Genomic DNA, 23,511 nt, shown 5'->3' on the forward strand with positions numbered 1-23,511 from the left:
ACCTCTTCCACATTTACTTTTCATCCAAATAAAAGGCATGGTGTACCAGAAGCTTAAGATCGGGTGTGAGACTTTCAGCAAGCTCAGTGATGCTAAAACCTCACTATCACATAACTTTCTGTGTGGATTTCTTTGGAACACTGTTCCAGCTCGGATCAGACTCAAGGGGTTTTCACTGCCTCTGTTATTTTAGAACTCTACTAGTAACATTGAGGCTCCAGGGTGGGGAGCTGAGGGGGCCAGTATGCTAATTATGCAACCTCTAATATTCTGCACCATATGTGGGAGCACCTTACCTGTGTTGGGATTTCACAGATAATGAGAGTAGTCACAGACCAGCCATCAGAGAAGCTAGAGTACATGATAGCACAGAGTTTTCATTAGCTTTATCACAATATTCACAATAGAAAATTATATTACGTGGTAGCAGAAATAGGCATTTGTCAGTGTTGCTTATATTTTACCTCAAATTAAATAGTAGATATAGGGTAATAAATAAAATCCATTCATGCCTTTCACACACTATAAACACACAAATAAACAAATAATAAATAAAGTGGACAAATATTCTATATTACCATATAGAATAGTGAAAAGAAAAGAAGAAAAAATAGTACTTGCAAAACATAGGTGATGTAGGAGAATGTAAGGATCCTTAGTGATAATTACGAATTGTGTCTAAATAAACATAGTATGAAAGGTATCATACAATTGATAATAATAAAGATAACGGTAAGAACCAAACTTCATTAAGTAGCAGGGAAGAAGGTATACTACAAAAAGAAACAGAACAATTCAGAGAGAAAGATTGAAGGAAAATTTAATATAGGAGAAAAATAGCATAATATGATATACTCCAGTGTGATCATATGTCATGTTCATAAATATAAATAAGTTAATCTCATCTTTTAAAAAAGAGCCGTATAGTTCATGTAACAGAGCAAGCTTGCACCCCTCCAAACAATTTTTCCTTTCCTATAATCCTCACATATATGCCTGACACCTCACAGAGTAATCTTGGGAAGCCACCATTCTTCAGCTCATAAATGAATATAGGTTATATATCTTCTTTACAAATGGTGCTAAAGCAGTCATGAAAATTGTTCAATTATTCCTATTTATAAATAGTTTCATTCACTACACCACGGAAACTATATTTGGTGTCCAAAATAAAAAAGACAGTATCATCTAACACAGCTTCATGAAAATAATTTACTTAGAGATTTATGAAATATATTTTGACTGCTTCAGTAAGCAGATAAAAATGCATAGACCTTTCATAACTGTAAAGTCACAAAACAGGCATTTTAATTTCCTGAAAACAAGAGAAAATGCTTTTATGTACAAAATATAGGGGCTTTGTAGTGGATCACTTACTGGGGGGCATACTGAGAGCAGGTTTTCCAAGTCTAGAGATTAATATATTTAATAGTCTGTGATCATGTGCAAAGATTGAAATAATGCTGCAATATTATATTTCTAAGAAATCTAGATAGTAAAATAGATTCAGTGCTACCAACACCTTGATTGTCTTCACACTTATTTGATTCCAAAGACAGATACAAACAGAAATCTGTTTCTATTTTAACAGGTTAAAAGTATACTTGGATCCCATCATTCGATTCTGAACAGTATTATCAAATCCAATAACATCAGTCATTCCTTGGGCTTTTGGGAACAATGTAAATAGTGTGTCGATGAAGTTGTTTTAAAGTAGTAAATATAATGAAGTTTATTTGAAGAAAAAATGATGGGAAGTAATTGATATACTTCTTGAACATGCAGTCAGTGGCAATATACATATATTATTTAAAAATATGAAGGGAGTATTAGAGAAATTACTATAAGGAATTGAAATTTCTTGCCTCGGGAGGGAGGTCAGATGAGGAAAAGTAAAGCTGAGAGGTGTTTTATTTTTTTATTTCCTTTTTCTTTTAAATTTTAGAACTAAGAGACTATTTCAGATATGTGCAATGATAAAAATGAAAACTAATTTATAAAAAATTCAAAAGTTTACAATATTTTATCCTTAATAGTGCAGTCCTTGGCATACACTTCAAATGAAACTCTAGCTCCTCACCTCCCAGCTATCTGTACCTGGGCACAGAATTTATCTTCTCTGTGGCTCTATTATCTTAATTATACAATCACAATAATAATAGTGCCTACCTCAAAGGACCTCATGCTTGAGTTAATATATGGAAGTGATTTAGGCTTTGCTCTGCACATAATTAAATTCTCAATAATTGTTAAAAATTTAAATGTTGTTGTTGATAGTTCTATATAAGGTCTTTCGCTTATAATTATTTCTGGAGGAAAAAATAAAACACCTTAAAGCATTCAGATGCTACATCTCTCTATAAGAACTTTCTTCATCTTTATGTAAAAGTGCTCTTTCCAAAGACAATTTATCTGTATTTGTATGCTAATAGACACAAGTAGACCAGTATTGTTAAGAGATATGCAAGCCTAGGAGATTTAAAGGATCAGCAGACCTTGTCCCTGGTGTAGGAATAGTCCTAGTCGAGAGTGGGAGACATTTGCAGTTTGAAAGGCAACTTTACTCATTATTTTGGTCTAACAAACTATGAAATGTAAAGTTTGACAATATTGTTTAAAAGGTATACTGAGAAGTCATGAGGGAAAGGTGACACGAGTTTTTTAAAGAGTGTGTTAAAATGAGCTAGAGTTGTTCAGTATGACCTTTATATTTCTTGAAAATTGATACATCATTTCCCTAAAGTTAATGTAAAGAAAGCTAAATCAATGTTTATAAAAATTTCAGAATAAATTAATATACAGCTAATTGAGTTACTGTGTTGTAAATACTGTGGCTGTATAGTAATCAGAATTGATGTTAGGAAAGACATTAGGGTTCGAAGCCGACAGCCAAGAAAAGAATTCTTGAGACATCTTTTGTGCAAAAAGGTAATTTTATTAAAGCTCGGGGACAGGACCCGTGGGCAGAAGGAGCTGCACTGGGGTCATGAGGAGGGGCCCATCATGTACTTTCAAGTTGGGAAGGGGTCAGGGATAGTGTAGTTCTCTAAGGAATCTTGGAAGCAAGGCTTCCAGGACCTTGAGGAGGCTAGCTGTTGTTGGGAAAAGGTCATTTATTACCATCTGATAAAAAAACCTTAGTCATGAGCCCTTTCAGATGTATATCGGTGGGCCACATGCTTGGGGGATGATTGCCCACACGTCTCTTGGGGGATTTAAAGATAAAGGAAAATTCTAAAGGAATTTCTGTATGTTAAAATAGACTTACAGGATCCTGGGGGTCGGGCTAAGGTTGCCTTTTGCCCTTAGCAAAGTATTAACATCCAGGCAGTGGAGTCCCTAGAGGAAGGTCACTCTGCCTGTTTCAAGGACTTGTCAATGCGCTGTAGGTAGTGAGGATATTTAATACTTTTCCTTCTGCCTCTGTTTCCCACATCACATAGCACGTGCGTGCATTATTTGATATGTGATAGTATCACTATCACATTTAGATAGTTTTTGCACAATCTTTGAAAGCAGTAAAAGTTGTTTTTTTTTTTACATCAAAAGGAAAATTTAACTGAAGGAAGCAATATGAAAGTGAGCTAAAAGCAGAAGATAGGACATGACTTTAGAAAAGAAAAAGATTCACCTTAATCACTATAGTGCCTAAGGCTAATTATACTCCGTGATACAATTAACATAGCATAAGTAGAATAAAATATGTGTTATAATTATTCTCTGGGAAATGACACAGCACAGTGTCCAATTTCTGAATTAGGGGACATACGATTTAAACCGGTGTAAATGCATTTGAAACCATTTTATAACAAAATTGCTGTTTTAGGCCACCTTTTTGTCTCACTGAAATTAAGAAAGTAGTAAGATCTTACTTTAAATTTCAGAACGTCTCTATCTCTAGATTATCTGTGCTGTGTGTGGTTAGTAAAACTGTGTGAGAACTACCACGATACAGCTCTAATTTCTAATAACGTTTTGTTTATAAATGTTTTATTGCTGTTATTTCCTGTGGTGGTAATGGACCAAACTGATGAAACTGTAACTCTCTTTCAGAACTATCAAAAAGTCAGAACTATAACATATGTGATGAATGAAAGTTTGTTTTTGTTAAAATAGTATTGGATTGGTAATTCTAATCTGATTAAAAAGCTGACACAAGTGTAGCTAGAAATGAATGGGTAACTTTAGAAATGCTTTATAACTTAAAGAGATTGAACTCTTTCTATAAATAGCAAAGGACAGATGGGGATGGGAATATCTAAAACTCTCATCTTCATAAGTAGATCAGCCTTTAATAAAATATTTGTGGAAAATGGGATTAAGTCTTTCTATCAGCAAGCTAGAGAAAGAATGTAATTACAATTCATTGAGTATAATACAAAGACCAGAAGAGACATTACAATGATGATAATTAAATAATTATATAGAAATAAATGTCATTTTAAAGACATCTAGGAAAAAGGAGGCTATGAGTTCTTTAATTAATAGGATATTCAATCTATATACCTTTGTTCCTTCAACAATTGAAAATATGAAATGCTTCACTCTTATAATCTTTACCTTCCAGAAACTGCCTAGGAAACTTTCTCCATGTTTAGTGCTTTGAAATTAAATATATATGTAGTTAGCTACTGGATTATGTATTATAAAATTTAAACATTATCACTTATATTAACTCTGAATACTTAAACATTAAAGTATATATCAAAAGACTATAAATAGATATACAGTTGACCCTTAATGTGGGGGTTAAGGGTGCAGTTGAAAATCCAAGTGTTAACTTTTGACTCCCCCGCCAAACTTAACACTAATATGCTACTGTTGACTGGAAGCCTTACCGATAACAGAGACAGTCCATTAACACATATTTTGTATGTTATGTGTATTATGTTTGTATGTTATGTTCTTGCAACAGAGTAAGCTAGAGAAAAGAAAATGTGAGAGAGAAAATACATTTATAGTACTAAGCTGTAAAAAGTCCAAGTATAAGTGGACCTGTGTGCTGTTTAAACTGGTGTTGTTCAAGGATTAACTGTACATAATAAGTATCTTTTTCTCTGAAAACAGAACTCAGTTTTGAGGTAATTCACTTTTTAATGTCTGCATGGATTTAGTGTGAAGATGTCTCCCAGAAGTTCTCTAGGTAGAGAAAAATCACAGGAATAATGAGTACGTTATTCTGCAAATTATCTAGGGTATCTAGAATGGAGCTAACTTTCATAGCTGTTGGAATATGATCAGTATGTTAAAATACATGGATGTGACAGATCACACAGTAGGATATTTACCAGGCTGTCTTTCTGTAAGATCTAATAACATTAAAAGAAAGGGTCTGATCACTGATGGTGTTACTACTATGAAAATCTAAATGACCTGGACTAGCATTTTTAATTGCCACACTTTGTTAATGTGACTAAATTTGAAAAGGCTAGAACTCCCTTTTTTTTTTTTTAAATATTATAACCACTAATATTTTGTTATAGAGAGGGTATTATGAATGAATTCACAGTTTCCAGCATTGATAATCTTTGCCAAATAATCAACCAAAGTACAAAACTTACATTAATAAAGATGTCATTAAAAGACTGATTGACATTTTCCAGTGAGTATTTTGTTTTGTTTTTAATAAAGGAAAGATAAATAGTAGGCTTTAAGTAGAAATATCTGAGTAACAACAACAAATTCAATTTAATATTTAGTCAACATATCTGATTAAATTATCAAGATGTCCAAGGGATTATCCAGCAGTTTTGCTGTCCTAAAATCTTTAAGTAATCTTTTGAAGCATTGGAATTTCAATGGACTTGTTAACTGTGACCTAGCCCTTCAGATAGAGATATTATTCTTACTCCATTTATCCATTTTTTTCTAACAAGGTCAGTGAGCATACCAAGACTTTCATTATAGTTTAAGTAGAGTTCCATGAATAGAACAATGTGTTATAAAATGTTGGCTTAATATTACTCTTTCAATTGAAAATAATAAAAATCAAAATTCAAAATAATCTAAGCATATTAGAAAAATTGGCTAACATAACTAAGAAAACCAAAAGTGGAAACAGTTTCCATCTCTTGCCTCTGAAATTTTCTTTGCCATACCTGCATTTTCTCTTATTGCAAACTCACTTTCTCCACATGGCAATTTAGATACTCTTGGATAGTCACTGATTCCCATGTGCGCTATTTTGTTACTCCAGGGATAAGACATTTCCACTAACTGCAAATACAGTAATCCAGGGAGAGGCATACCTTTGCACCACTTATTCTGACCAGGATATTAATTTAATATATTCAATTGTATGTGAATTATATAAATCAATCTGGAACAAAGAATAAGGATATTACGATTGTCAAACCCACCCCAAATTAGCATAATTGGAGGTATGCTGGAAAAGAAAACCAATTACTATGTGAGATAAGTATTATAAGAGGAGATCATCAGCTATTACTTTCTCCTGTCCTTAAAAATAAACAAACTTGTATAGATTTAAAAATTAGAGCAGTGCTCTTAGGAAAAGGAGCTATTCTTTATCCAATCGTACATCTATTTCAATCTAAACCAGGGTGGGATGATAGGACCTCTTTTTTTAGCAGAATAATACTAGAGCTATATAATAGAATTTTTACATATTTTGTGACATTGACATATATGATTTATTAGTAGTATTAAATAACAGATATTAAACTGAAAAACATGACAGCTCTTAGCAATAGCAATAGTAAACTAAAAGACCTCATTGGAGATTTAAAAGAAGATCTGAATATGTAAATGAACTGAAGTTTAATAAATCATCATTATTTCCTTATCTTAAATACAGATTAACTATTATAAATATGTAATTTTCTACTTCAATATGAAATACCCAAAGGAGTATTTTTTGAAACTAGGGTAATGACTAAATAATACATCAAAAAATTCTTAAGAATATTAGAAATTATTTTGAGAAATAAGGGCAAAATAATAACTTCTACCTCTACCAAAACTTCTTTAGTACTAATTCTCATAAAAAAATAGATAATTAAACAAAAGAGAGTTTATTTTTTAAAAGATTTTATTTATTTATTTGACAGAGGGGGGAGAGAGAGCACAAGCAGGGGGATGGCAGGCGGAGGGAGAGGGAGAAGCAGCTCCCTGCTGAGCAGAGAGCCTGGCATGGGGCTTGGGATCTTGACCTGAGCAGAGGGCAGACTGAGACATCAAGGTGCCCCAACAAGAGAGATTTTAGAAATAATGATAGCCACTACTGAATTTAATAGGAAAAATCCAAACCAAAAAAACCTTCCTCTTTTTCTGTTACTGTAGATGAACTGGTCTTGCTTCTAGGAAAAGTTACTCCCTCCTCTTGTAAACTAAATCTCATCTTCTGTTATCTTTCTTTTGAAGAATCGCTCCCACAATGTTCCATGTGTCCCGAAGCATCAGTTTTTCAATTAAGACATTGACCAAGTGTTCACAGTTGCCCACTTCTTACCCACTGCTTTGTCTTGACCAAACATTAGACTTCTCTCTTTCCTACAGACTTTTTGAATTCCTCTTCTCAAAACCTGAGTAAGCACCAAAAAATAAAAATAAAATAAAAAAAAGTGGAATGTGCCGTCCTCCTCCAGCAGGTTCTTCTCTCAGAATCAGCTAGCACAGTGAGACCCTTTTCCTGGCAGATAGCCCTGGTCCCCATGCTTGTCCAGCTTCCCCTCCAAATTTTCTACTTATCTCAGTTTGCTGCCTCCTTTACCTCATAATAAAAGAAAATTCTTTTTTGTTTGATTTTGAGATGCTCGCAGATTTCTGAAATTAGAGTGTTCTCCCTCTTGTAGTAGTCTTTCATTCTAATTAAAATTTCTCCCTATCTAGATTTTGGATTTGTTTTTATTTAACAACGCATGCTGTTTTTCAACCCATTTCTAAAGAATTCTATCTCGACATTAAAATCTGTCTAGCTACTGCACCAATTCTCTTTCCAAAATAAAAGTCCTCGTAGTGACATGTTTCTTCTTCCATTTAAGATGAAATTCCTTTATTCTCAATATCTCCAGTGTCACTCTTCCCCTTCTCTCTACCCCTCCGCAAATATCAATAATTCCAATACCTACATATACACACAAACTAGGCATTCTTCAAGATCTAGTGCCATATAAAATATATTATGTATTTCTTAACCATTTAATATGTGTAAAACTGTTTTTTTCTTTATTTAAGTTCTATATTTATTTTTATATGTCATTAATGAAGGTTTTTAGTCCTGTGGGGTTTTTTGTTTGTTTTCTCTCTGTGTTCTTAACATCATTTTTTTCCTATAGGTCTTATGATTTTTATTGCACAATTTTGCATGGAATGGCATTTTTTTTTTTTTTTTACAGATGCTGATTTTTAACCTGAAAATAAATAGCTACAGTAATAATGAGCATTTATTTGGGACTAAAGAATTGTAATTCGGGGAGCACAGATTCTAGTTGAAACCTGAGTAGTGCCCTGCTTGTCGGGTGAGAGCAGCGGGTTTTATGAAGAAAAAGAAGGGGGCAATTACATGATTTGAAGAGAAGAAAAAATGTTTCCTATGGGTGCTAACAAGCTAAGCTACTCTGGGTCATACATTGATTGACTACTGATTCTGTATTTAGAAAGTCCACAGTCATCAGTCTCATGATCAGGATGTCTTTTTTCCCGCTGACTTTTCAAACAGTTGCTTTAAAGAATTGCCAGATTGCCCTGTCCAAAGATTTTGGCACAGTTCACACAGACACTGGTTAAGGCAGTTGCTCTGCACTGACCTCTTCAGCTTTATTTTAAAATGGCTTTAGTCATGTCAGTTTTTCATAAATGTTTGTATCTCATCACAGTGGAACTGACTGCATGCACACAAAAGTTATGTCAGTATGCAGATTTATGAGTCTTTTCAATTCCGGAAAAAAAATAATTAGCAATTTGTTTCAATAATAGCCCTGTTATGTTTTGTTTCTCTTTTTAGAGACTCAAATATGTGCAGAAAATTAAACAACTATCTTTCTCAAAAATAAAAATAGTAACATCAAATGCAAACAAAAAAAGAATTCAAACATTGTAGTAAATACCATTGAAAATTTTATAACTTCTTTGTAAAGCAATTTGAAAAAATACTCTAAGAAATGTAAATAGTTTATTTAAATTTGAATACAGTTTCCTCTAGGAATTTAACCTATGATATTATAACGCATATGACTTACTGAGTACATTCATTAGGCACCAAATATGATTTGATATTTTAAATATAATACCTACCACCAGGAGAGTTCTTCAAATTTTGAACTTAAATGATATTTTTAAATAGGGGAAAGTTCCCAAGGTCATGCAGCTAGTCAAGAACTGATTCAGAATTTAAGCTTAGATTTGTTCAGTTTCATTGCTTATTCTTTACCTTCCTTTGTGACTACACCATGTTTTATTTAAAGGGTTGATTCAGTAAATCAAATGGTATATTTTATTACAATGTTTTCTGTAATATTAAAAATCCGAAAAGCTAAACATCTAATATTATGGGAATAACTTGATAAATTCTTAAATATTAAAACTACTCCTAAGATTATACCTTGAACACACAGTAGAGAAACATTAAAATTGTTTATGCTACAGTAAAATTTAAGATGGAAATATTATTAGCTTTATCCTACATACTCTACTGAAACACAAAATCATTAAGCAAATTACAAATGTGAAAAGCTGCAAATAGTTGGTACTATAGAAGATTTTAAAACCAGTATTGTGAGGGAAGGGATTCATTTTTCAAGACCAATAACCTAGAAGTTGGCCTTTTGCAAAGCTCCATGGAAACCAGCCAGAGCTGACTTCTTAAAGCAGTGAAACCTGGTAGAGGCTTGAGGTAGAAAATCAACTCACCCACTTACCATGTCATGAGAGATATAATCATAAATTTAGACTTTCCCATTTTCCATTACATTCTAGGGAGTGCATAAAAATCTAGCAGGGGTGGCTATCAGATTCCTGGAGGGGTACTCTGACTTTTGGGCCAAGTGACTTTTAAGATGCTAGTGATATTATAATGCTTTGTGTGTGTGTGTGTGTGTGTGTGTGTGTGTGTATACACACATATATACCTATTTAATAGTTATTATTTTTACTTTAAAAATTCATCTCACAGGGGTTAATGTTTAAATAACTATAAGAGAGATGATAAACTGAGTTTAGTCAAATTGCCTTGCAAATATAACTGAAATTCTGTATCACTGTGGACACATGCAAATGAACAAAATAAGATTTGGATTCTCTATCAGAGTTTAAATTATGTTGTAGTCTGAACTTTTAAAATGTAATTATTTTGGAACTGAGAATTACTTTAGAACTGATTTCTTATTAATTCATATATTACAGTTCATATGTTAGATTTTTAAAATTAGTTTAAATTTCATAGACTACACATGCTAATCCCTATTATTTAAATTTAATACCAAAATAATTCTTGTAAAATATGCAGACTGGTAGAAAGAAATGCAGATGGCCTTGTTTGAAAATCTGTGTCATTAGAGAAATGCTCCAGATTGACGGTAAAATGTGTTGATAGAGTCATAACCAGAGTCGACTAACTTCACTGAGCAAACAGGAAAATGATGGTAGGCTGAGGACTGAAAAGAAATTTCATTATTTATTAACTTTTTTGGCATAAGGTGTTAATGAGTGAGAGTATTATGTGTATAGGAACGTGCATGAACACACATAAGCCATGTATGTTCTATAACTGTAGAAAGAAATATTTATGACTCCTTTACAATTATGAATGCTTTATTTAACTTGTCCCTGCATTTTCCCTAATCCTAAAATTGTATTGCTATCCCACAGATTGCAGTTTATCATGTTCAAAAATATAATAATAACTCTGAGTGTTTTGGAGGATTAAGTTTTATGAAAATTACATGTCTGGAATTATGCAAGCCCCAAACATAAAATAACTTCAAGGTTAGGTTGTGGCATCAGTTTTCCCTCCGGTAAATTTGATGTTTGTTGCTATTTTGGGCCAAGGATATTTGGAAATAAAACTCAGAGAGTGAGTCCTTTTCTAATTTTATGTATACCTGATGAGAGTTTTGTCTGGACAAAGGTATAAGCATCTTTGGACACCAAAATTTGGGTAGGAGAAAAACTTTTGCTTCCAGCTATTATAATGTTACCAAGACTAGACCCTTTTGCTACCATATATAATAACAACAATAACAAAAACTGGAAAAATGTATGAAATGACTCTTTTCACACATTGAGAAAAGGCCATTTATGTTCTGATATCAATGAGTGAAATAGTTAAACAAGGCGAAGTCTACAAACACCCTTTCTTGCTGGAAGCCCTCTCCAAATTGCAGCGTACAGATAGGGAATTCGGCAGAACAGGGAAGGTTTTGCTGAGTAGATACAGAAATCAAAATGCAAGGATGCTAAGGTGCTGGAATCAGCAGGCAGAATACCGGACAGAAGAGTGCTACTCAGAGAAAGGGCTTGAAAGATTTTTGTAGAGAATCACTTGAGTCTTTGGCTGAAAAATAAACTACTGCACATGCTTAAGGTGAGATTCTAGGAAGGTACCAAAACCAGCTACGGAGCAAAGATAGGAGCAAGGAGATATAATCTGAAGAATCAATTCCTAGACGCCACACACAACAGCAACAATCAAGTTCTGATCAGCCAGAGTGGAGAGATTTTGTGGATAATTGAAAATTTCAGTAGAGTCCTGTGAAAGCTCACATTTAAATAATGATACTAATTGACCTTAATGTTAGGACTATTCTCTCTAGTTTTTACAGTTTTCTACATATAAGATCATGTCATCTGCAACAGTTTTTCTTCTTCCTTTCTTATTTGGATGCCTTATTATTTCTTTATTAGAAATAGTAAACAGGTTCAATGAGGTTAAAGGATACAAAATCAACATATAAAAATCAATTGTGTTTATACATACCAACAACGGAAATTAAGAAACAATTCCATTTACAATAGCATCAGAAAGAATAAAATGTTTAGGAATAAATTTGACCAAGAAGGTGGAAGACTTGTACAATGAAAACTACAAAACACTGATGAAAGAAATTAACGAAATCCCAATTACATGGAAAGTTATTGCGTGTTCATATATTGAAAGACTCAGTATTGCTGAGAAGTCCATACTACTTAAATCTTTCTTTAAAAAAATAAAAGATTTTATTTATTTGAGAGGGAGAGAGAGAGATTGAGCGCACAAGAGGGGGTAGGGTCAGAGGGAGAAACAGACTCCCCGCCGAGCAGGGAGCCTGGCACAGGACTCGATCCCGGGACTCCGGGATCATAATCTGAGCCGAAGGCAGTTGCTTAACGAACTGAGCCACCCAGGCACCCTATTTAAAGCTTTCTACAAATTCAGTGTAATCCCTATCATATTCACAATGGCATTTTTTACAGAATAGAGAAAAACAATCTTAAAATTCATATGGAATCACAAAGGACCCTGGGTAGCCAAAACAATCTTGAGAAAAAAGAATAAGCTGGAGGCATCATATAACCTCATTTTGAGGTGTATTATAAAACTACAGTAATCAAAACAGTATGGTATTATCATAAACACGGACACATATATCAATAGAACACAATAGAGAGCTCCCAAATAAACACATGCATATACAGTTAATTGATCTTTGGTAAGGGTGCAAAGAATACACAATGGAGGGGCACCTGGGTGGCTCAAATGGTAAAGTGTCTGCCTTTGGCTCAGGTCATGATCCCAGAGTCCTGGGATAGCCATGCATAGGGCTGCCGGCTGGGTGGGGAGCCTGCTTCTCCTTCTCCCTCTGCCATTCCCCCTTTCCCCCCGCCACCCGCTTGTGCTCTCTGGCTCTATTTCTCTGTCAAATAAATAAAATCTTAAAAAAAAGAATACATAATGGAGAAAGGATAGTCTTCAACAGATTGTGTCAGGAAGACTGGATATCCACATGCAAAATAAAATTGGATGCTTGTCTTATATCATTCACAAAAATCAATTTAAAATGGATTAAAGGCTTAAACATAAAAACTGAAATTGTGCATATCCTCGGAGAAAACATAGGGGTAAAGTTTTATGGCATTGGTCATAACAGTGGCTTTTGTGTATATTAGTAAAAGCCCAGACAAAAACAACAAAAATTAGAAAGGTGACGCTACATGAAAAATAAAAGGATTCTGCACAGCAAAGGAAACAATCCACAGAATGAAAAGGCAACTGACAGAATGGGAGAGAATATTTGCAAACTATGTGATAAAGGGTTAATATCCAAAATATATAAGGGACTCTTACAATAATAATAATAATAATCCAATTAAAAATGGGCAAAGACTTGAATAGACATTTCTCCCAAGAAGACATACAAATGGCCCAATGATATGTGAGAAGGTTCTCAACATAACTAATCATTAGGGAAGTGCAAATCAAAATCACAATATCATCTTACACCTGTTAGGATGGCTATTATATTATTTGTTAAGATTTGGCAAGGAGATGGAGAAATTGAAAACCTTATATACTGTTGGTGGGAATGTAAGATGTTATTGATAAAGGTGAATTTGCTTCTGCTTTTGATTTGCTTTTGTATGTGTCATGTCTTTTTTATTCTTCCTTTCTTCTATTTTTCCTTGAGAGAATAATTACTAGTATAATGTTTTCCTTCCTTGAATTATATTTGCACTATATTTGTTTGAATCTTTTTCTTAGTGGTTGATTTTGGTTTAAAATATACTTCTTAATGTATCAGATTGTGTTTCTGATTATGCTAACATATCCAGTATAATGTAGCCATGTTATTACTATATAACTCTATCCCCTCTTTCCCTTTTGTTGTACTAATATTATTATGCATATTCTAAATTTGTTGCAAACTCAAAACCACATTGTTCTAATTGTTACTTTATATGATTTTATATCATTCAAGAAACATTAGCAAAGATGCTTTGTTATATTAACTTTCTTATTTACTTTTCCCTGTTTCTCTTAATTGCTTCCTGTGCAATTTAGTCACCATCTGCTATGTTTCCATACTCCAGTAGCTCTGTTCAAATCCACCTTCTTTGTGCTTTGTTGTTATTTGGCAATAACAATTATCCACAGCTTTGTTAGTGTTTGATAACAATTTGTTGTCAAATATATTGTGTGTCTATATATTATATACCCAACAATATCGTTACATACATATTGTTTTATACAGTTTTTGAATCAGTTAAGGAAAGAAAGAAATGCTCATTTATACTGTCTTTTGTAATTACATAATTGCCTTTAGCAGTGCTCTGTTCTTTTTTTTTTTCCCTATAGAGTTGATTTATAGTGTTAGATCACTATATTTATCCAAAAGAATGTTGTTTGGTACTTTTTGTAAGTCATATCAGCTAGCAACAAATTCTGAGGATGTTCATTATTTTGCTTTCATTTTTGAAATATAGTTTTCTTGGATATAATATTTTTGGTTGACAGTTCGTTTTTTATACTTTGTATGTGTCAACTCACAACCGTCTAGCTTCTGTTATTTCTAATGAAATGTCACCTTGTATGTGATCAGTCATTTTTTACTTGATGCTTTCAAGATTTTGCCTTTCTCTTTAAATACTTTCCCCCATATGATGTATCTGGATATGGATCTCTTTGCCTTACTTGGAGATCACTGGGCTACTTACATATTAGATTTAATGTTTTTCACCAGATTTATTTATAAAGTTTTCAGTCATTATATCTTTGAGTATTTTGGGGGGTTCCTTTCACTCTATTCTTTCTTCTTGGAACTCAGTTAAATTTATGTGCGCTTTATGAAATTCCGTATTTCTCAAAGGTTCTGTTAATTGCTCTTTATTTTTCTCTTTATTCTTAGATGCATTCTTTCTATTGATCTAACTTCAAGTTTGCTGATTCTTCTGCTAGCTCAGTTTTACTATTTAGCATCTCTAGTATTTTTTTTAATTGTGCTTTTTTTATTTTTCTACCTGAGTTTCAGGATAGTTTTTTTATAATCACAATGTCTTTATTAATATGCTGTATTTGGTTGCATGTTGTCATTGTACCATTCTTTACTTCTTTAAGTATGGCTCCTTTTGGTCCTTTTAACTTAATTATATAGCTTCTTCAAGGTAGTTCTTCCTCTCCTAAGTCTGACATATAGGGTCTCTCAATGGCAGTTACTGTTGCCTGTTTTTTTTTTTTTTTCTCCTGTGTGTCTTGCACTTTCCACTTTTGCTGTATTTGTCATAAAATTTAAGAAAATTTGCCAATCTGACAATTTAGGTACTACTTTGTACCAACTCTGGATTGTTGTCATCGTTGCCTTTGTTCTTGTCTACATTGACCAAGGTAGAGGTTTATCATGCTGAGCTGTGGAAGAAAGGAACAGGTCTTGGCTCAGAGGACACAGACACTGGCTGATCTTATCCAAATGTAACAGATATTCTTGAATAAATATTTCTTCATTTTTTGTATCACAGTGAGATAGTTCTCAGAGATTTTAATTTGTTTTTGTTATATTCACATGTAGTTATGGTTGTCTGTCTGGAGAGATATTCCATGTAGCTTATCATGACATCATTCTAGAAGTTATTCTCCAAGATAAAATATTTTTAAGAATCTAATACCATCCACCCCAAAGCAGGGATTTTTCTTTTTGATATTGACAAACTGATTATAAAATTTATGTTATAAAATTCTAGAAACAACTAGAGTAGCAAAAAAAAAAAATCTAACAAAAAACCACAACTATTTTAGGAAAAAAAAAGAAATGTTGGAAGAATTACATTACTTAGTTTTAAGACTTTCACTGAAGTTCCAGTCCTCAAGTACTCAAGGTGTCATGTTTTTGGCATAAGCATAGATACAGATTAACGGAAGGAGAGGGTACCCAGAAATACACCTGCAATGTATGAACAATTGATATTTCAGAGGTATGCCAAGGTAAATATTTTCAACAAAATCACTAGAACAAATTAACACCCATATGGAAAAAAGTGAATAGCGGTTTTTATTTCACAATAAAAAAAATTACTTTGAAATTGTCATAGATCTAAATGTAAATGCTAAAATTCTATACCTTCTAGAATACTACATAAGAGAAAATTTGGGGTACTTTAATTAAGCAAAGATTCATGACAAAAATCTCTCTCTTTCTCATACACACACACACACACAAAACTTCTATTCTTTGAAAGACACTTAAGAAAATGTGAAGGTACATTATGCATTTGGCTTATTGGCTTCTTAAAATTAGATTGTAAGGATTCTTTATATATTCTAGAACCAAACATTTTTTCAGATATATCTATTTTTAATATTTTCTCACAGTCTGTGTGATAAATTATTCAAATGGTACATGTACTTTCTCAAAATTAGAATCTGTTCTTCAAAAGGTGCTCCTAAAAGTTACTTGTATCTGGAGTATATTAAGAATCCTTAAACTCAGAACAGGCAAAAGAAAATACCAAAATAGGTACTCTACATCCTGAATGTTGATGTTTATAATTAATAATAGCCCCCAAACCAGAAGAAGTAAAATTAAATACCATCAATTAATGAATGAAGAAGCAAGTTTCCATGTATTTATAAAATGGGATACTATTTTTTTAATTTTTATTTATTTATTTATTTGACAGAGAGAGACACAGCGAGAGCAGGAACACAAGCAGGGGGAGTGGGAGGGGGAGAAGCAGGTCTCCTGCTGAGCAGGGAGCCAGATGTGGGACTCGATCCCCAGGACCTGAGCCGAAGGCAGACGCTTAATGACTGAGCCACCCAGGCGCCCCTAAAATGGGATACTATTAAGCAATAAAAGAAAACAAGTAAACTGCATACATTCAACAACATGGATGAATCTCAACCGCAGTATGCCAAGTCAAAGAATCCTCATATAAAGTAGCACATGCTATTTTATTCCATTTATACTAAGTTTTAGAATAGTCAAAATTATTCTGCAGTGACAGAACAGATTCGTGGTTGCCTAGGGCTGAAGATGTGGGAGATAGACTGTAAAAGAAACTTTTTGTGGTGATGAAAATATTGTGTCTGCATTGTTCTGATGGCTAAATGGTACTTATCAAATGCATTTGTCAAAACTCATAGGACTCTATAATTAAAATTAGTTCACTTTATGTTATATAAATTACACCTCAATGATGATGATTTATAACGTAAAACAAAAAAGTGAAATAGCAAAAATGTTGTTTTTAGGATCTATCAGAGAGAAAGCAGAAGTTATTGAATGCCTAACCTTATCAATACTTGATTGCTATGAGTAGAAATCACAGTGAGAGCGATAAAAGTAAAGGACCATATAATTCAGTCTGAGGAATTGAAAATGCACATAGGAATGGAAATGTTTAAGAACACTAAAAAATCCAAATACTGGTCTTGTTAAGAAGTCATACAATCATTGATGTGTTAGATTCCTAATTAGCTTTCTCCTCTCCCTTTCTCTAAATATATAACCTCAAAATGAATAACCACAACAGATTCTGTGATTTCAATGTCTTTAAAAATGCAAAAATCTGAAATAAAAACGTCATTCTAAACAACTTTCAGGAGATATAGTTATTCACATTTATATATAATTCAAAATGTTACCTTAAAATAGTATATGTCAGTTTTAGTAAACCTATTGGCTTAAACATAAATCATTATTTCAAAATATTTGTCAAGGTATATCAAACTATTATGATGAAGCATGTCCTTCTTCTGAAATGAATCATTGAACACTACATCAAAAACTAATGATGTACTATATAGTGGCTAACTGAACATAATAAAAAAATGAAAGGTAAATCAAAATGATTAGTCTATATTTCAAACAGAATATTGTTCCAGTAATTTTGTTTATAAAGTCTAAGAATGCAATTCTTTGTTTTTAGTTTGGATAATTTCTAGAACTCAAAGACCAAGGAATGAATTTGTCACTGTTATTTTGAAAATCAAATTAAATGTCTTAAAAATGAAAAGTTATTTTTTGCATTGAAGAGGATAAGAAAATATTTTTCCAGTCGAGCGAGATGAATTTTGAAATTCAATCACATTTACCCTTGTTTGTCGGTATTTTTTATATTTTTGAAAGTCATTATTTTAAAGCTTCTGGTAGTTTATACAATCAAATGCCTCCAGTTTTTTCTTGAAGACATGATAAAATATGTAATGATTCCTTTAAAAAAATATTAAAAGGCCAGGTAAAAGAATATAAGGTACATTTGCTCTTGCATTCAAAATAATAAATGTTTCTTTAAACAGTACATTTTAAAGATACTTAAGCCTTGAGAATGATTAACTTGCCTTAAACGGAAACACTAACTTCAAGAGGTTTCTTTTGCAATCTCCACAGCTGTCTCCCCAACACTGAATACATAAATATCATTCTGGCACTATGGCATACATATAACAGCATCAAAATACTGCTTTCTGACTGGCAATATTATTCATGAACTTTTGCAATTAGTTGTGCTTAAAATGAAGACAGCTATTAAAGTGGAATCTTTTGTCATATGCATGTATTATTGAGTTTACTTCAAAATGGCAATAAAACTGAGTGATTTCTAGAGCAGAAGAGCTTCTGAAGATAATAAACAAATATACAAAAAGCAAGCATTTATTGAGCACTTTCTTTTAGCCATTTTGCTAAGTATGTTATAATAAATTACCTCTAATCCTCACAGTAATACTTCAAGTCAGATGTTTTTTGCATTTTAGAGAGGAGAATACTGAAGTGTTAAAATGAACGTGGTTTTCCCCATTTTAAACATCTAGTAGTTAGCAAGACAAGGATGTGTCTCCAGGTTAGTATGCCTCCAGTATTTGGGCAAGGCCCAGCATCCCTTCATCCTCACTGCTTCTCTCTTCATGAATGGCTTGAATGCTTAAAACTAAAAACTGGGAAAGGAAAAAAGAATTAAGTAAATTATGGATGCTGCATTACGGGAAAAAAATGGTGAAGACCTTTATGAGATGTTCTACCAAAATCTGTTACTGTCTTCTATTATTCTTTTAGAAAATTAAAAAGAAATAGGTTTAAAATTTTGAGTGGAGTACTGATGAATGAAGAAATTAATGTGTCTCCTGGGTAAGTGAAGAGAAAATTAATCATTTTTATCAAGTGTCTAAGAAATCATGATTAGAGGAAAATAAACTGAATGGCAAAGACCACAAACATAATTGAGAAAATTGATTGACACATTGCAGGAAAGAGCTAGATAATTAATAGTGGTATGAGCAAATAGTTTTGCAGCATAAATTACTTCATTTTAAAAATATATGCTAGAAGTATAAAATAGGAGTGTAATTATGTTTAAGCTATTAAGAATTGCATACAAAAAAATAGAATTTCAAACATGGAGATAAATTCCAAGTTTAGAGATTGCATTTAAGATTCATTAAGATTAAGATTCATGTATTTTGGAGATAAGATTTGTGCAACAGCTTGAAACCTTTTAGTTTGGCTTCTATATCCACTACTTATAACCTACTTAATACAACTGAAAGAAATTCAGGAAGTAATCCATATTACATTTACAAAGCTTAAATTGCGATACAATGTGGCTATTACAAATTCAAATACAATTGAATTACAAATTCCAAGTCTGTTAATCCTAATAGTCATTGTAAAAATATCATTCATTCTGTTCTCTAAGTCAGCAGGGAATAGCATTGGGTTTGCTGTATGAATTAGGAAAATTCCTAGAATATCTGTAATTCCACATTAATTTCTGTGATTTTTTTTAACCCTCCTGGGATAGAGGGTAAAATATGTCAGCAGCTCTTAAGATTAAAACAGCATTACATTTAAGCTATCACTGAAATGTTTGATTGAAGAAAACTATTCCAATGTAAGAGGCAAATTTATGTTTTAAAACACAAACATTATTTCTTCTGGCATGACAAAATATTGGCAGTGATAAGTCTTTTCTAGATAGTAATGACTTCCTGTATATTCGTAGGAAATAATAGTATCACAATTTGAGCAACATTTTAAGTTGTCAAGCTCTTTCTCCTCAAAATACTGGTCTTGAGTGCATTAATCCACAAACTTATTTACTGTACAATTATGGGTTATTAGTTTCTTTAGTAATGTGAAAAGTGTGAAAATTGATTAAATCTTACTTACAAGCTATTACCCTATATTTGTAATACGTGAATTGTGAAAGCATTTTTTGAAAAATAACTCAAGAATCTTTCTCAATGGAATATGTGACAAAAGGGAAACTATCTTGTGGTTTGATTATCGCCACATGTAGGGCTAATTGGTTCAAGTGGGCGGGCCCTCTAATGACTGTATATAATTGGCTGAATGTCCTTACTTCTAGTCCTAGTATAGTTTAGGGGCTTAGATTGTAATGAAGACATATATTCATAACAATAGGTCTCTCTCATCTATATTTTCTGCTACAACCCACAGAATTCCAGGTGCAGGGATGATTGTTTCTATGATTCTTCCCAACCATGCTCTTTGACCAGTAGTAATATTTAACAGCTTTTTGGTGAAAATAAAAGTAACATTAAATTCCCTTCAATAGACACTGAATCATTACCAAGATGGAGGCATACTAGAAAAGAAAAATGAAAATACCAAGAAGCAAACATGTCATCGTGAAATACAAACCTTTAAATTAGTTAATTGATATGGGATGAGTAACGGAGAAAAATTAGAAGAAAAAGGACAATGATTTTTTAACTCCTAAAAAATTAAGTTGAGGATAACGAGAAGTTCTTTTTCATCAGAGTCCTTGCCACCCACATGATCCCTGCCACCTGAGCTCCAAGATAGTCTTTCAAACCTACCATTCTTCCCCATCACCTAAACCACCCTCCCCCAGTTCCAAGCTATTGCCATTTCCCACTTAGATATTTCAAGTAACCCTCCCTCTGTCTTATCTACCTGCATCCATTTAGTCTTTATCTCTCCAATACATTCTCTAGATTGCCAAGGGAGTTGTCTCTCCTGTTCATCTAAATTAAAACAGGCACATCCTTGCTATCTGATATACAGGCTCAGCTTTTCAAAGAAGTCTTTCCTGTTCCCTTTAACTGGTTCATTTTCCCCTAAAATACGTTTATTGCATTATAAGCTTCTCTGATATAGAACTTGTTTAAGTTTATTTTTAATTAGCATTTATCTCCATCACCAGACTAACGCCAGTAATAACAAGGGTCATTTTTGGGCTCAATTCCGTGAAACAGGTGTATACTACAGGACTGTAAATGCATTTTTTTCTTTCTTATAATCTTCTTAATATATTTTCTCTAATGTTATTATAATATAGTATATAATACATATAACATACAAAATATGTGCTAATTGGCTATGTTATCAGTAAGCCTTCAAATTAACAGTAGACTATTAGTTGTTCAGTTTGGAGGGAGTCAAAAATTACACAGAGGTTTTCTACTGCATGGTAAGTCAGTACTCACAACCATCACATTATTCAAGGGTTAACAATGAAAGAAATGAATAGCCTTAAGTATCCCAAGACTGAAACATGGACTCATTTATGTAGGAGTCTAGCCTGAACATTTTAACTCTCACAGAAGGAATCCAAAAGAAACAATAAATAAAAACCATCAGGTTTTATATGTTGGTTTGAGAAATGGTGGCAACTCCTACTAAAAGTTGCAGTAGCCATAATGTGAGGAAGTAAACAAACTGCCAGTTAGCAAATGACAGTAAAAGTCAAGTTTGTTCACTACATCAAAAACTAATGATGTAATGTTTATGGTGATTAACATAACATAATAAAAAAAAAAAGTCAAGTTTTTTGAAAGCACTGCTTATTCCAGAGTAGTATGGAGAAAAAAGTGTTTCCAGAATAACAGTGTTGACCAAGTAACAGTATGGCCTTAGAAGAAATAGGAGCAGAAATATCAAGGGAAGAAAGTGCTGACATATGCATCCACATTGCCAGTGTCAAACTATTACTCAGTTTTATAACAGCTAGGTGTGCTTGGCTGCAGTGAGGTACTGTGTAAATCCCATTCTTAAATCTATGAATGACAAGTAATAACCAGAATTTACCAGGATGATAGTACTGAGCAATTCCTTTAGAAAAAACTAAGAAAGGAAAAGTTGAACTTTCATCGAATAGCATGTATGTAGGTGGGGAGTAGTAGTGGAAGAATGTATTATTCACATCTTCTCAAATGCATTTCTTCAAAGCAGTGGTTTCAATCAGTAAAGGTAAAATTTTCCTATGAAGTTAAATTTCACATAAATACACATCTAAATTTCTAAATATACATCTAAACATAACATGCATAATTTCTCCCACAAAAAAATTCACAGACCCATAAAACATCACATTTATTTTCTCTCTGTAGTCGTTATTGAAGATCTCTAACTTAAATCTGAGGTCAGATTCATTCCTCCAAGAGCTTAAAAAGTTAAAAAAATTTAGTTGATTATTTTGGTTTCTAGTTGATTTCATTTAGTTGAATTTCATTTTCCACCAACCCTGAGAGATAGGGAGTAAGACAGCAATATTATCCACTGGTGATTGTCTGATAAGCATCTATTTCTGACCCCTCCCTAATAACATAATTCTGATTTTTTTTGGGAATTGACTTCTTCCGTATATAATCATACGCCTCAGGGGAATCTTTCCTTCAGCCAGCTTCAAGGGTAGGGCTGAATAAATGTGTCCATGGTACAGAAATGGGAGAAAAGTTGTCTGATTTTTGCCTACACATTTTGAAGGCAAATAGGATGTGACATTTGCCTGGAGAAAACCAGCATATGAGGAAATGAATGGTCACCTGACTGAGGGAGGTAGCAGAGTGAATACAGAAGAGAAAATGCAGGCATTATTAAAAGTAAATTTAGCCAAAGATAACTAATAATTTGCAGAGAGGCCAAGGGAAATTTCTCAGATTTTTCCCATATGACAAGAGAATAAGATCCTATTAAATAATATCAAAAAGATTACCACAGGAGATTTGAGAATACATAACTAGAATTTAAGAGATATTCTGAGGATAATCAATAATATTAGGAGGTGAGATACGCTGAGGTGAAATTCAACAATGCAGGAATGTGGGATATTGACATGAAATGTAGTAATTGTCACAGGATGCAACCATACACAGAACTCAAGTAATTAGGTTGGAGGAAGAAAAAAGGTAGGGAGAGTCTGAGATGTTTTTTAGCTAAATTACAGAGAGATAAGGAAAGGGGGAAAAGACAAGGAGGGAGGAAAATTTATAGCTAGAAGTGGAAATTATTACCTAGAGGTAATATTATACAGAGTTCAAAAAGGTTAAAACTGAAGAGAGCTCATTGGCTTTTTTAATTAGAAAATGGGAAGCCACTTTCTGCTATGCATTTAGGTAAGTAGAAGCTTTCTGAAGACAATTTTAGTTTCCATCTCACAAAAATGATTCTTATGGTAAGTATGTTGGACATTTGGAAGTATCATTAAGTAATACGGGTATGGGAGATGAGCACAAGGTCAGTGGCTTATTCTTCATGTATGTATCAGACAGACCCCTGATGGCTTTTGGTTTTATAGACTCAGCACAGAAACCTATCAGTC

This window comes from Eumetopias jubatus, unplaced genomic scaffold (assembly GCF_037043125.1).
Source record: "Eumetopias jubatus isolate StellerSeaLion01/CBP00866 unplaced genomic scaffold, mEumJub1_p1.0 scaffold_3, whole genome shotgun sequence".
NCBI lineage: Eukaryota > Metazoa > Chordata > Mammalia > Carnivora > Otariidae > Eumetopias > Eumetopias jubatus.